A 16,099-nucleotide genomic window follows, 5' to 3' on the forward strand; every position below is an offset into this window, starting at 1 on the left:
ACATACGGGTAAGGAATTATAGTAGATATATATGCCAGTAGCCCCCGAGACTTAAAATAGTTAAAATAACTGATTTAAGGATCATTTGTTATGCAGGATCTTACGGAGAAGAATACCCACCTGTCCCAGGAGCTTCAAGAGTGCAAGGCCCAACTTGAGGCCGCACTGGCCACCACAGGGGGAGCTACAGAGACCCCCGCTGGTAATACATACTTCGAAAAGATAAGTAGTTAATAAAGTGCAGCGTGTGCGTAAATCTGACAATAATATTGCAAAGGGTGCCGGACTAGATCCGGACAAGCAACAGCTACCGCGCCAGCTGAAGGCCGGCGAGAGGGTGCTTATGAAGGTGCAGCAGGAGAGGAACAAGCTCCAAGATGCCCACACCCAGCTGGGAGAAGATCTGAAAGGTGTTCAGGCCCAGCTGTCTGGCTCCGTGAAGGAGAATGAGCGGCTTCGTCGCGGCATTTATAGTAAGTGCTTGAGCAAACTCCTTTGAAAAGAAGAGTTCGGCGAGGAAGTCGATTGACAGAAATGTGTCTTTAGGTGTGCTCACAGGTCGCCCTGCGGAGGGAATGCCCGGTTCAACGGGTGACCAACTCCCCGAGATGATGCAACTGCACGAACGTGATCGGCAAGTGATGAGTGGCATCGCCCAGGCCTTATGGCCGTCCGTCTCCCTACCTGAAAGCCTTGAAGGGCTTGCCGAGAAGCTTTAGGGAGCACGGCAGCGCTTCCGTCTGTGGAAGATATCGGCCTGCCGTCAAGGCGCCAGGGAGGCCTGGGCCATGGTGAAGACGTGGTACAAGAAGGCGGATCCGAACCACATGGCCGAGGTCGGACCTGTGGGGCCCGATGTGAAGGAGATCCCTGTGAGCTTAATGTATGGCCAAGTAGAGTTGGCCGCTAAGTATTCCCAACAGGACTGTAAATTAGACAGCCTGTTAGACGGGATTGAAGAGGAGTACAATCAGTCAGTTTGACGATGTATTTTAAAATGACATGTAAAATGCCTTCTAGCCGGATTGTAGATCGTTTGTCTTTGCCGACCTTTTCGCTTCAACCTCGGGACCCTAGAGTCCGGAGTGTGTCCGAATACCTTCTCAGTTATGAAAAAACTAGGGCATGCATGGAGACCAGGCGTAGGGGTCATTAGTGCTTTATCATACAAGTGCCCAACTAGTTATGTTATATTACATGGTTAGTAAGAAACATCTTCCAGGGATAATAGTTCCGTTAGGGGTTCCCTTCCCTGGGAGGCATGCCCTAAGGTGCATGCCCGTACTGCGAAGAGAGCAGAAAAAGCATCTGGGGGCAGATAAGTTAAATAAGTAATAAATCATCTTTCGAGTCACCGACCGAATATTCCCTTAAGAACGCTAGCTTTCGGCTTCACCCAGTCCGAGGTACACATCCGGCTGACCCGACAGTAACAATCGCAGAGGTGCTCCCTTTACCTCCTAACCGAACAATCGGGAACATAGGGGTAAGCACAGTAGCCAGGCAACCCAGCTTGGCCAAAACATAAGTCATATCGATGCATATAATGGTGAATAAAAGGTACATGCAGAAGTATGACACATGTGTTGGGCATGAAGCCCGTATAAATAAGCTTATGTTAAAGAAGCCCCCAGGTATAATGAGTGCTAGGAGCGCATCAAGTGTGTGCGAACAATGCACAAATCAGCCTATCAAAGGCTTTTACTAAAAAAAGTGGGAAGAAGGAGGGGGACAAGAGACAGTGAAAATGTAAAAGGTGGACGAAGGAGGGAGACGAACTCTGAGTCCGGCGCTAGGCGTAGAATCTTCGGAGACGGGTTGCGTTCCATGGGTTTGGCTCGAGTCGGTTGTCAGATGCGTTACGTAGACGGTATGCTCCGCCGGTCAGGACTTGGTCGATGATGAAGGGACCTTCCCATTTGGGCTTAAGTTTGTCCTTTTTCTTGTCCGGCAAGCGTAGAACAAGTTCGCCAACATTGTAAGTTTTGGCCCGTACTTCTCTACTTTGATATCTTCAAGCCTGCTGCTGATAGAATGCGGAACGAGCTTTTGCCACGTCCCGCTCCTCCTCTAAGGCGTCCAAACTATCCTGCCGATCCAACTCGGCTTCTCTTTCTTCGTACATGCGCATGCGAGGTGAGTCATGAATTATATCGCAGGGCAGGACTGCCTCTGCGCCGTACACCATAAAAAATGGTGTGAATCCGGTAGTGCGGTTTGGCATGGTCCGCAGCCCCCAGAGTACGGAGTCGAGCTCCTCTACCCAGTGCGTGTTAGATTCCTTGAGGGACCGCACTAGTCTGGGTTTGATGCCACTCATGATTAGACCATTTGCTCGTTCGACTTGACAGTTAGTTTGGGGGTGATAGACTGAAGCGTAGTCGAGCTTGATGCCAATGTTTTTGCACCAGAGTTTAACCTCGTCGGCCGTGAAATTCGTGTCGTTATCAGTGATGATGCTGTGGGGGACACCATAACGGTGTACTACCCCGGATATGAAGTCTATCACGGGTCCGGATTCGGCCGTTTTAACTGGCTTGGCCTCTATCCATTTGGTGAATTTGTCCACCATGACCAATAGGTATTTTTGCTTGTGGGTTCCCCCTTTAAGGGGTCCAACCATATCAAGCCCCCAGACCGCGAACGGCCAGGTGATGGGTATAGTTTTGAGGGCGGTGGGTGGCATGTGGCTTTGATTAGCAAAGAGATGGCAACCGACGCATCGTTGGACTAAGTCCTGAGCATCTGCCCGGGTAGTCGGCTAATAAAATCCTGTACGGAAGGCCTTGCCTACAAGGGCCCGGGCTGCGGCGTGGTGCCCACCGAGTCCGGCGTGAATTTCAGCCAGGAGATTTCGCCCTTCCTCTTCGGATATACACCTTTGAAGGACTCCGGTTGTGCTTTTCTTATAAAGTTCTCCCTCATGGACCTTGTAGGCTTTAGATCGCCGAACTATGCAGCGGGCCTCATTTTGGTCTTCGGGGAGTTCCTGCCTAGTTAAGTAGGCTAGGAATGGTTCCGTCCACGCGGCGATTACTACCATTATTTCGTGGGTTGAGGGTGTTATTTCATTGGCTGAGCCACCGGCTGTGTCAGAATGTTCCGTGTTGGGTGGCGCGGTTGGTTCCGGGTTGCTATCTTCCCATAGTACGGATGACTTAAAGAGCCGCTCCAGGAAGATGTTTGGAGGGACGGCGTCGCGTTTTGCGCCGACGCGTGCCAACACGTCGGCTGCCTGGTTGTTGTCCCGGGCTACATGGTGGAATTCGAGTCCTTCGAACCGAGCTGACATTTTTAAGACGGCGTTACGGTAGGATGCCATTTTCGGATCCTTGGCGTCAAGGGATATTGCGAGGTTTGAATCCCTCCGGACCTCTAGGCGTTGGATGCCCATGGAGATGGCCATCCGGAGACCATGTAGAAGGGCCTCGTATTCGGCTGCGTTGTTGGAGTCCGTGTACATTATTTGAAGTACGTATTGGACTGTATCTCCGGTTGGGGACGTCAAGATGACGCCAGCCCCCAAGCCGGCCAACATTTTAGAGCCTCAAAGTGCATAATCCAATTGGAGTATGCGTCGTACTCTTTAGGGAGTTCGGCTTCAGTCCATTCAGCGACGAAGTCAGCCAAAACTTGCGATTTATAGCTCGCCGCGGTTTGTAGGTTATATCGAATGGTGAAAGCTCAATGGCCCATTTTGCAATCCTTCCCGTCGCGTGCGATTGTTTATGATGTCGTTGATAGGTACTTTGGAGGCCACTGTTATCGAACACTCTTGAAAGTAGTGTCGCAGCTTCCGGGATGCCATGAACACCGCCTACACTATCTTTTGAATGTGGGTACCGGGACTTGCATGGAGTTAGGACAGTGGATACGTAGTACATTGGTTTTTGAAGAGGGAATTTGTGCCCTTCTGTTTCTCGTTCGACGACGAGCACCGCGCTTACAACTTGATGTGTTGCCGCAATATATAACAACATTGGTTCGCCCAAGTTGGGTGCGGCCAGGACCGGATTTGTTGCCAGTATGGCCTTTATTTCTTCAAGTCCGGCTGTGGCAGCATCCGTCCATTCGAAGTGTTCGGTGCGCCTGAGGAGGCGATAGAGGGGCAATGCTTTTTCTCCCAAACGGGAGATGAAGCGGCTTAGGGCCGCCATGCATCCAGTCAATTTTTGTATTTGTTTGAGGTCTTTTGGAATGTCCAATTGTGACAGAGCTCGGATCTTGGCTGGGTTTGCCTCAATTCCTCTACCGGATACAATGAAGCCCAAGAGCTTTCCGGCTGGTACGCTGAAAACGCATTTTTCTGGGTTAAGCTTAATGTCATATGCTCGTAGGTTGTCGAATGTGAGCCTCAAATCGTCTATTAGAGTTTCGACGTGTTTGGTCTTGACGACCACATCGTCTACGTATGCCTCCACTGTTTTGCCGATCTGGGTGGCCAGACATGTCTGAATAATGCGCTGATATGTTGCGCCGGCGTTTTTAAGTCCGAAGGGCATTGTGTTGAAGCAGAATGGTCCGTATGGAGTAATGAATGCCATTGCGGCCTGGTCTCTTTGTGCCATCTTGATTTGATGGTATCCGGAGTATGCGTCGAGGAAACACAATGAATCGTGCCCCGCGGTAGCATCGATGATTTGGTCGATGCGGGGGAGGGGGAAAGGATCCTTTGGACAGGCCTTATTAAGGTCTTTAAAATCCACGCAAAGGCGCCAGGATTTGTCCTTTTTTGGTACCATTACCAGGTTTGCTAGCCAGTCCGGATGTTTTATATCTCTGATGAATCCGGCTTCGAATAGTTTGGCTAGTTCCTCTCCCATTGCCTGTCTTTTGGGTTCGGAAAATCGTCGAAGAGCCTGTTTGACTAGCTTGAATCCTTTTAGGATATTTAGGCTATGCTCTGCCAGCCTGTGTGGGATTCCTAGCATATCTGAAGGGTGCCAGGAAAAAATGTCCCAATTTTCCCGAAGGTATTCTTGTAGTGCGGCTTCTACATCATGGTTTAATTGTGCCCCAATGGAGGCCGTCTTTGTGGGGTCAGTAGGATGGACCTGGAATTTGACTATTTCGTCTGTTGGTTTGAAAGATGTGGACTTAGATCTCTTGTCGAGTATCACATCGTCCCTATTCACCGTGGAGCATAGTGCCGTGAGTTCTTCTGCCGCTAGTGCTTCGGATAGTGCCTCTAGTGCTAGTGCGGCTGTCTTGTTTTCGGCGCGGAGTGCTATGTCCGGATCACTGATCAGAGTGATGATTCCATTGGGCCCGGGCATTTTGAGCTTCATGTACCCGTAATGGGGTATGGCTTGGAAAATTTTGAATGCCTCTCGCCCTAATAGAGCGTGATATCCGCTGCTGAACGGGGCCACTTGGAACATGACTTCCTCGGACCTGTAGTTGTCCGGCGAGCCGAACACCACGTCTAGTGTGATTTTTCCCGTGCAGCGTACTTCCCGACTAGGGATTATTCCTCTAAAGGTTGTGCTGCTTCGCTCAATGCGGCTCCAGTCTATTTCCATTTTTTGGAGAGTTTCCTCGTAGATGGGGTTTAATCCGCTACCGCCATCCATGAGTACCTTGGTAAGACGAAAGCCGTCCACTATGGGACTGAGGACTAATGCGGCTGGTGCTCGGGCTGTTCGGAATTTAGGTTCGTGGCATTGAAGGTGATAGCCGTGTCGCTCCATAGATTTGTTGTTGCTACTTGGTAGACTTCGGCGAGGCTGCGGATTGTTCGTTTCCGCATATTATTTGATGCGAAAGTCTCGAAGACTGTTGATACCGTACTGGTACTGTTGGTCTGGTTTTCCGGGGCTAGAAGCCCTTCGCCACTTTTGGCCACTTGCCGTAGTATCCAACATGCCCGGAGGCTATGTGTTGGAGTGGTGCCTTCTGCATTATGGATTTTGCATGGTCCGCTGAGCCATCCCTCCAGTACGGTTCCGTACCCTTTGGGGGGTTTTTGCTTTTTGATTTTTGACCCAGGTGCTTGAGCATGGTGCACCCTTTTATTCCGGACTAAGGATGTGTTTAGGGCCGGATTGTCCCAAAATCTAGTTTCGGTTTTCCAGGCACTCTCCATCGCACAGTATTTTCGCACTATGGTTGCCAGGTCGGCGAAGCGCGTGACCTTGCGACGACTTATGGTGTTCATAATTCCCTTGTCCGTGCAATTATTGCAGAAAATAGAGATTGCACTTTCCTCATGGCAGTCCTTTATCTTGTCCATAACCAGGAGGAATCTGGCACAGTAATGATATACTGTTTCATCGGGCTCTTGCCGTATTTGGGATAGATCGCTTGTGTTTGGGTGGGCGGGTGGAACTAAATTCGGAACCCCACCCAATCTGAGGCTCAAAGGCCGAGGAATTTACGGATTTGGAAGCTTGGATTGCTGGAGGTCGTCCAACGAATCTAGTCCGCTGCCTGACTTTAGGTTCAGTACTCGATTAATGTCCGTCCCTCCGCGGGAATCCGGCATGGAGAGATCGGGAATCCGGACATAACTGGTTCTTAACGTAGGGGAAGAGTCACCGCGTTGTTCCTCTACCACAGAAACATGGTGGGTAGCCTGGGGAGAGTTAATTTCTCTCAGATCGGTTTTAAGCCCAATCTGGTCGTAGTCTGTAGCAACTCCCAGGGCGGCGATACGATCCAAGAGCTCGTTTACGGAAGAGAGCTCCATTGGATCCAGCTGCTCGGCAAATTCCGAGTTGATGCGTAGATCGCTTTTGATGACCCGAGAGGTCATCATCGAAGCGGTGGCCGAACAGGCGGTCATAAGGAAACCACCTAGCCGGATAGCTTGACCGGCGGCCAAAGCTCCTTTGGCAACGGTACCGTCTTTAAAGACGGGAGGAGGCATCCTTCCTGATTGCGACGACACAGAGGAACTCTCAATGAAAGCACCAATGTCGGTGTCAAAACCGGCGGATCTCGGGTAGGGGGTCCCGAACTGTGCATCTAGGTGGATGGTAATAGGAGACAAGGGACACGGTGTTCTACCCAGGTTCGGGCCCTCTTGATGGAGGTAAAACCCTACGTCCTGCTTGATTGATATTGATGATGTGGGTATTACAAGAGTAGATCTACCACGAGATCAAGGAGGCTAAACCCTAGAAGCTAGCCTATGGTATGATTGTTGTTCCTCTACGGACTAAAACCATCCGGTTTATATAGACACCGGAGAGGGCTAGGGTTACATAGAGTTGGTTACAATGGTAGGAGATCTACATATCCGTATCGCCAAGCTTGCCTTCTACGCCAAGGAAAGTCCCATCCGGACACGGGACAAAGTCTTCAATCTTGTATCTTCATAGTCTTGGAGTCCGGCCGATGATGACAGTTCGGCTATCCGGACACCCCCTAGTCCAGGACTCCCTCATCGACATTGGTGCTTTCATTGAGAGTTCCACTGTGTCGTCGCTGTAAGGCTTGAGGGCCCCTTCGATCATCTTCAACGATGCGGTCCAAGGGGAGGTTTTCCTTCCCGGACAGATCTTCGTATTCGGCGGCTTCGTACTACGGGCCAACTCGCTTGGATATCTAGAGCAGATCGATAGCTACGCCCCTGGCCATCAGGTTAGGTTTGGAAGCTTAAACTACACTGTCGAAATCCATGGAGACTTGATCTTCGATGGATTCGAGCCCATGACAGGTGCGCCGAATAGTCACGACAGTCATGACTTTGATCTGCCGCCGGATAGTATTCGGGAAATCACACCCGCGTTGGCACCGGGAATCAACCAGGAGCAGATCGTGCCTTCCAAGGATGGGTGGATGGACCCCGCCTCGGAGCCCGCACACTCATCGGCGTTGGATCCGAACACTGATTCCACCTCATGTGAAAGGGGTGTCATCGGACCCCCGGACTCTTCCCCGGTTGCAGGATCCGAACCGCGTGCGTCTGTGCCTATCGAATCAGATTGGGCACCCATCATGGAATTCACCGCCACAGATATTTTTCACCACTCACCCTTGGGTGATGTGCTGAACTCATTAAGGCCTCTGTCCTTGTCAGGAGACTCTTGGCCGAACTATGTCCGGCTCGAGTGGGGAACGGATGATGAAGAAGTTCGCCCCCCACCCACCACCCACTTTATAACCACTATCCATGACTTAACCGACGTGCTTGACTTCGACTCCAAAGACATCGACGGTATGGACGACGATGAGGGAGAAGAACAGGAACCACCACCTATAGGACGCTGGACCGCCACCTCATCCTATGATATTTATATGGTGGACACCCCTAAAGGAAACAATGGCGAGGAGGCAATGGAGGATAACCCCTTGGGGAAGCAATCTAGACACCGGCGTCATCGGAGCCGCTCCAAGCCCCGCCACAGCAAAAATAGCAATGATGGCACACGAGATAACAATCCGAATGGTGCAGAAGACAAATACAATCCTACCCGCCAGGCTTCAAGCAGGCCAAGCAAGAGGAGGGGCAAGCTAGCCCTAAAGAACAGGCAACTGATGGAGAATTAGAGGACGATAACTACATGCCTCTCTCCGAAGACAAGGTGAGCCTTGGCGACGAGGAATTCATCGCGCCTGAGGATCCCATCGAGCAGGAGCGCTTCAAACGCCAGCTTATAGCCACTGCAAAAAGCCTGAGGAAAAAGAAGCAACATCTTGAAGCTGATCAAGATCTGCTAACGGAAAGATGGACTGAGGTCCTGGCTGCCGAGGAATACGGACTTGAGCGCCCTAGCAAAAGTTATTCAAAGCGTAGGCTGCTACCTCAACTCGAGGAGGAGGCCTTAAACCCATGCTACCAGCGCATGATGTGGCTGACCGGCCACCCCGTGGCCGCGACAAAGCGGCATACCAGCCTGACGTCTAGACCGCACCCCGTCGCCAATCAAACGTTAATACCAAGGCCCGGGGCTACATGATGGACCTGCGAGAAGTATTGGAAAATAAAGCAGGACAGTCAAGATCAATCTACGTATCACGGGGGCGCGCCACAAGACGTGATGATGACCGTCACGGCGGATACAATAAACTAAAGTCCGGCCGGGCCGAATACAATAGACTGGACTCATTCGAACTACATCGGGATGTAGCCCGGCATAGAGGCGCCGCACACCCCCTATGCTTCCCTGATGAAGTTATGGATCATGAATTCCCAGAAGGGTTTAAACCCATGAACATTGAATCATACGATGGTACCATAGACCCCGCGGTATGGATAGAAGATATTTTCCTCCACATTCACATGGCCCACGGAGACGATCTACATGCCATCAAGTACCTCCCACTAAAACTAAAGGGACCGGCCCGCATTGGCTGAATAGTTTGCTGGCAAACACCATCGGGAGTTGGGAGAACCTGGCAGACGCATTCCTTGACAACTTCCATGGCACTTACGTGAGACCACCAGACGCTGATGATCTAAGTCACATAACCCAGCAGCCCGGAGAGTCAGCCAGGAAATTTTGGACCCGGTTCCTAACCAAAAAGAATCAGATTGTTGATTGTCCGGATGCCGAAGCCCTAGCGGCCTTTAAGCATAACATCCATGACGAATGGCTTGCCCGACACCTCGGTCATAAAAAGCCAAATTCCATGGCAGCACTCACAACACTCATGACCCGCTTTTGCACGGGCGAAGACAGCTGGTTGGCCTGTAGCAACAATACATCAAGCAATCCGGGCACATCGAAAGCTAAGGATAGCAACGACAAATCATGGTGCAACAAACACAAGCGCTGCAAAAACGGCGATAATGCCAAAGACACGTCAGTCAATGCCGGATTCAGCGGCTCCATGTCTGGTCAATGGAAGAAACCATTCAACAAAAACAATTCAGGCCCGTCTAGTTTTGACCGCATGCTCGACCGTCCATGCCAAATTCATGGCACCCCTGGAAAACCAGCCAACCACACCAATAGAGAATGCTGGGTCTTCAGACAAGCCGGCAGGTCAGACACCAAAAACAAGGGGAAGGGGTCCCAAAGCGACGATGAGGAGCCCCGATCACCGAATATAGGAGGAAAGATGAAATTTCCTTCCCAGGCGAAAACGGTGAATATGATAAGCGCAAGCCACATTCCCAAGTGGAAACGTGCACTACGGGAGGTCTATAAATCGACCCAAAGTTCAACCCATGGTCCTGTTACCCGATCACCTTCGATCGTAGGGACCACCCTACCAGTATCCATCATAGCGGTCCGGCCGCATTGGTCCTCGACCCCATCATTGACGGATTCCACCTCACACAAGTCCTTATGGACGGAGGCAGCAGCCTGAACCTGCTTTACCAGGATACAGTGCGCAAAATGGGAATCAACCCCTCAAGGATCAAGCCCACAAAAACCACCTTTAAAGGTATAATACCAGGTGTAGAGGGCTGCTGCACGGGCTCAATCATGCTGGAAGTGGTTTTCGGATCTCCGGACAATCATCGTACCGAAGACTTAGTCTTCGACATCGTCCCCTTTCTCAGTGACCATCAGGCACTGCTCGGACGAACCGCATTCGCTCGGTTCAACACGGTGCCACATTATGCCTACCGTAAATTAAAGATGCCCGGTCCATGCAGCGTCATTATGGTTAATGGCAGGTCCAAATTCCCCCTCACGGTCGAAGAGTCTACTACCGCCTTAACAGCAAGAACAACGGACGGTACCTTAAAACAGTCAAACCTCGAGTCGAAGGCCAAGCTCTCGGACACCACCAAAGAAGTCCGAACTACTGCGCGGCAGGATAGCCCGGCCCGCCCGGAGATTAATTAAAAACACTCCAGAAAAGAATAATACAAGCCACATACTGCGGCTCAACCGCTAGGTGGCGCAAAACCATTTCTTACGTTTTCTTTACAGGTTCACCTCTTCGTAGGCCAGGATGGCGGGCGTGGGAATAGTCTGAGCGCATCAGGAAACCTCTAATATTCCCCTATAATCGTCTGACTACACCCCGGATCCGAACACAAATTCCACACGCCCGGTATCAGCAGGTTCTGCAGTCACATTTCTTTTTATCACATCATCTATACTCATACGCATTGACGTATTACTCAAATACAACATGTGGATTTATGTGATGCTCACGTACTGTCGTCTCTCATTCAAAACTCTTTTTAAAGGAGGCTGCTTATCACGATATGCCTTAATATGCCAGGGGCTTCGTCACGCCCGTACTATGGCAAAAAAGTCCGAACACCTTCACGGTAGTCCGACACCCCAAACTTATAGCATTATATGCATCAACTCCGAATCATGTCTTGGGTCAATAGTTGGGTTTACCCGGCTCCTATGTTTTGGTACCTTATGTTCCGCTATATCGTCTAGGGTAGCACTGGGAGAACTACTGCGATTGTGTCCCGGTTCTTCTGGACGAGCACCTTAGTAGAGAAAGCTGAAAACTGACTATCATGATGCAGCGAGAGTTGGTCAGCTGTTTGAGAGGTTCTAAAATCTTTAACGATTCTTTCCGCACAATGCTATAACCAATGCAGCGTGCGACGGATCGGACTTTTCCGATCAGGCGCTTATAGAGCCCCTAGTGTGGTCTTCCGAACACCAAGGGCTGCGCCTACCTTCTTCGTAACAACCCCTATGGCTAAGTGAGAGCGATAAAGCCCTATAGTCTGATTGCCTGGTTTGCTGTGCCGAGCACCTCCTTGAGGGACCCAAAAGTGGGATAAAGAGTGCTCAGGTTTATCCCGAACACCCCCGTACTCACTACGTGGGTGCGGAAGCCGACGACTGGCCGACTCTCAGGAATAATATATAAATTGGCCGCACAGGATGAAAAACTTTTGAACAACAAGCAATAGATGATAAGAATGCTCTTGTTTAAATATTACAAAGGACGAATATGGTCGTATTCATGGAAATAGAATGTCCTTGGTGCATTGCTCTGCCGCAAGACGGACTCCTTTCAATACACCTTCATAATACAGTTCAGGCTTGTGGTGCTCCTTCCCCTCCGGCGGCCCCTCGGTCATCAACTTTTCTGCATCCATCTTCCCCCAATGCACCTTGGCACGGGCGAAGGCCATTCGCGCACCCTCTATGCAGACCGACCGCTTGATGACTTCAAGTCGAGGGCAGGCACCTACAAGCCGCTTCATGAGCCCGAAGTAGCTGCTTGGAATCAGCTCAACAGGCCAGAGCTGGATAATTAAATCCTTCATGGCTAATTCGGCCGTCTTGTGCAGCTCAACCAGCTGCTTCAGCTGATCGAAAAAAGGCACCGGATAATTCGATGCTAGATACAGCATCTAGAAGAGCCTATCCGCAGTATTCCCCCCTTCGGCTCGGTAGGATTAGGCGGCATCAGATATGCTGCGCGGCAGCTCCGCAAATACCCCTGTATACATCATAACTCAAGATTGTCAAATTCGATTTTTCTCATCGCCTATACTTGCTTTTTAAAGAAAAAGCCTTACCAGCCGCAATCTCCCTCGCATCCTGGATTTCCTTCAGGGCACCTGGGGCTTCCCCTCGGGCATCACTTGGAGCTTGGTGAGCCCGGGAGAGTTCGGATTCTTTCCCTAGTAAACTCTGCTCCAGGGTCTCACGTTTCTGGACGGCCTCTTGAAGCTCTCGCTCAGCCTCAATAACTCTGTCCTCGTGCTTCTCACGGAGCATCTGCTCCGCGGCTACTTTATTCTCGGGTTTGGCCACAGCCTTCTTCAAGGCCTCAATTTCGGCTGATGCCCCTAGAGTAGATTATCAAAAGATTGTTATCATGCACACTCATCCTTTCGTTCTACATAAACAATGTTTCTACATACCTTGATCCTCTAGTTGTCTCTTCACTTGGCCAAGTTCTCCTTCGGCCCGCGTTAGACTACGCCTCAGTTCAGATACTTCCGCAGCTTGAGAAGCCGCAGTCGATACAGATGCCTGCTGGTTAAACAGAGTGATAAATATCATCAAGCGAGTCTCCTGCGAACATGAATTTGATCCCCTGTCCGGTTCTCTCTTTCACTGAATAGTGTATCAAGGGCTACTATCTATACCATGACATTCTCCCAGAAACTCATAAAACATACCTCAAAGTCTCTTATGAGGCTGACACAGGATTCTTTCAGTCCACTCTCAGCCGACTTAATCTTCTCAATCACCGCACCCATGAGGACACGGTGTTCATCAACGATGGAGGCACCCTTCAGTGCCACCAATAAAGTATCCGGCACCCCTGGTTGAACAGAGGCGGCCGGTGGATGGGACTCAGGGACCTTATGGGTCTCTAGAATCGTGTTCGGCCTGGGTCCGGATTCAGGATGACACCCGCCGTCGACACCCACGGGAGTTTTCTCTCCCGTAAAACCGGCCCCAGAAGTATAGCCGCCTGGCGCTGCCTTCGCGACCTTCTCCCCCCCCTCCGTGGCATGGGTCCTTCGGGGAAGAAACCTCGGTTTCATTCCTACATTTCGAGGAGGAGGCCCTCAGGGGTGTCCTGCTCCCCATAGCGTCTGAACCTAGCAGATCTTCTGATGAGGACTGTTCGGCGCAGGGCTTCGCCGGACTGAAAAAGAAAAGCATGGCTCAAATTAGAGTGTGATGCCATGACTAGCCCGGATGTATGAGTGTGTTCGGACTATATACTTATGAGATCACCAGAGGCTCGGCCCTGGGATCCCACTCCGGGCTGCTATCGGTGGTGCCGGTGGACTCCTCCTAAAGTGGAGTTTTTCCCCTCTTAGGCGAATCGGCCTCCAAGGAGCTCGAGGTCGTTCTTTTTTTCTTTCTCCCTGCGGGGGATTCAGACTCCTCCTCCCCATCCTCTTTGGAGGAAGAATGGGCATTGGAGTCTTCGGATTTTGCGTCCGTAGTACCACGGCGACGGTGGCCGCCCCTGGTCTTCTTGGCCTCCTTCTCGGCCTTCTTCTTCGGTGCTTTATATGGCGCCGGGACCAGCATCTTCGTGAGAAGTGGGCTGACCGATTCTTCTGGTAGAGGGGCAGGACAGTAGATCCGCCCCGCCTTCTTCGCCCAGCCCTGGGAAAACGATGGGAAATATGTTAAGTGTTTTCTGAGGATGTACGAACAGAATCCATGAATTGTCAAACATTCAGTTGCTTACCGAACTTGCAGGGCGGGACAGTTGGTACCCGCGGTCCTCAGTGGAGTCCAGCCACGGTTTGCCGGACTTGAAAAGCACCTTCCAGATGTCCTTGTGTGTAGAGCCAAAGAGCTCTAGCAGGGTCTGGTGCTTAGCCGGGTCGAACTCCCATAAATTGCAAGCTCTGTGTTGACATGGTAGTATCCGGCGAACCAACATCACCTGGACTACATTGACGAGCTTGACGCTCTTATCTTCCATGTCTTGGATGCACGTATGGAGCTCTGATAGCTCGTTAGATGAAGCCCAGCTCAGGCCCTTCTCGTGCCAGGACGTAAGTCGCAGGGGGGCACCGGATCTGAACTCCGGAATGGCGGTCCACTCGTTGCTACGCGGCTCAGTGATGTAGAACCACTGCTGCTGCCACTCCTTGATGGAATCATTGAAAGTCCCCGTCGACCATGTGATATTGGGCATCTTGCTCACCATGGCACCTCCGCATTCGGCATGATCGCCGCTCACCACCTTGGGCTTTACATTAAAAACCTTTAGCCATAAGCCGAAGTGTGGCAAAATGCGGAGAAAGGCCTCGCACACGACTACGAATGTCAAGATGTTGAGGAAGGAGTTTGGGGATAGATCATGAAAATCAATCCCGTAATAATACATGACGCCGCGAACAAATGGGTGGAGGGGAAACGTTAGCCCGCGGACAAAGTGAGGAATAAATACCACCCTCTCGTGGGGTTCCTGGGTGGGGACGATTTGCCCCGCCGTCGGAAGACGGTGGCTAATTCTCTTGGCCAGATACCCGGCCCCCCGAAGCTTTTTGATATACTTCTCCCGGACGGTAGAGGCCATCCACTTGCCTCCTGCTCCGGATCCGGACATCTTTGGGAAGCCTTCTTGGGTGAGAAGAGGAGCACTTGGGCACTAGGGCTCGAGCGGTGAGGAATGGATGAGTAGAGAAGGGCGTGGGTAAAAGGGAAGATTCTCATCCCCTTATAAAGGCAGCAAAGATCCTGCACCTTCCCACTTGCCCGTTAAAAATGCTTATTTCCCAAAGCGCCACGATTGATGGCACGGTTGGGTGACCCACACCTGTATTAAATGAGAATCCCGCAATGGGGGCACACGATCTCTGCTTCGACGAGACGTGCCGATAAAACTGCTTCGCGATATGTGCGGTGGCTGGTTGTGAAAAACGGTTCGAATAAATGACCGAACCGTGGCGTGATGTCATGCTATTAAAAGCTGTCAGCAGATTAGATTTGTGGAATATTATACTCTCTACGGTGGAATGTGGAATTTGTTTTGCAGAGCCGGACACGATCCTTGTGTCCTAAATCTTCTCTGGAGTATTCAGAGAAGGAACCCGCCTTGCAATGCCGAAGATAATCTGCACGCTGGACTCTTCATCATTGAAGCCTGGTTCAGGGGCTAATGAGGGAGTCCTGGATTAAGGGGTCCTCGGACAGCCGGACTATATACTTTTGCCGAACTGTTGGACTATGAAGATACAAGACTGAAGACTTCGTCCCGTGTCCAGATGGGACTCTCCTTTGCGTGGAAGGCAAGCTTGGATCTTCGGATGTGTAGATTTCCTTCTCTGTAACCGACTCTATGTAACCCTAGCCCCCCCCGGTGTCTATATAAGCCGGAGGGTTTAGTCCGTAGGACAAGAACAATCAGAATCATAGGCTAGCTTCTAGGGTTTAGCCTCTACAATCTCGTGGTAGATCAACTCTTGTAATACTCATATCATCAAGATCAATCAAGCAGGAAGTAGGGTATTACCTCCATCGAGAGGGCCCGAACCTAGGTAAAACATCGCGTCCCCTGTCTCCTGTTACCATTAGCCTTAGACGCACAGTTTGGGACCCCCTACCCGAGATCCGCCGGTTTTGACACCAACATTGGGGACTTGGTTGGTGTGAGCCTGGCTGTGGACCCGCCGACGCCCTTGGCAAGGGTCTTGCCGGGTGGCCCGGCAAGGGCCTTGCCGTGGCGCATTGCCTTCCCCGGCAAGGATCTTGCCGGGGGTCTTGTGGGTTTCTTTCGCAAGAATATTGAT

Source organism: Triticum dicoccoides, chromosome 6B, assembly GCF_002162155.2.
Source record: "Triticum dicoccoides isolate Atlit2015 ecotype Zavitan chromosome 6B, WEW_v2.0, whole genome shotgun sequence".
NCBI lineage: Eukaryota > Viridiplantae > Streptophyta > Magnoliopsida > Poales > Poaceae > Triticum > Triticum dicoccoides.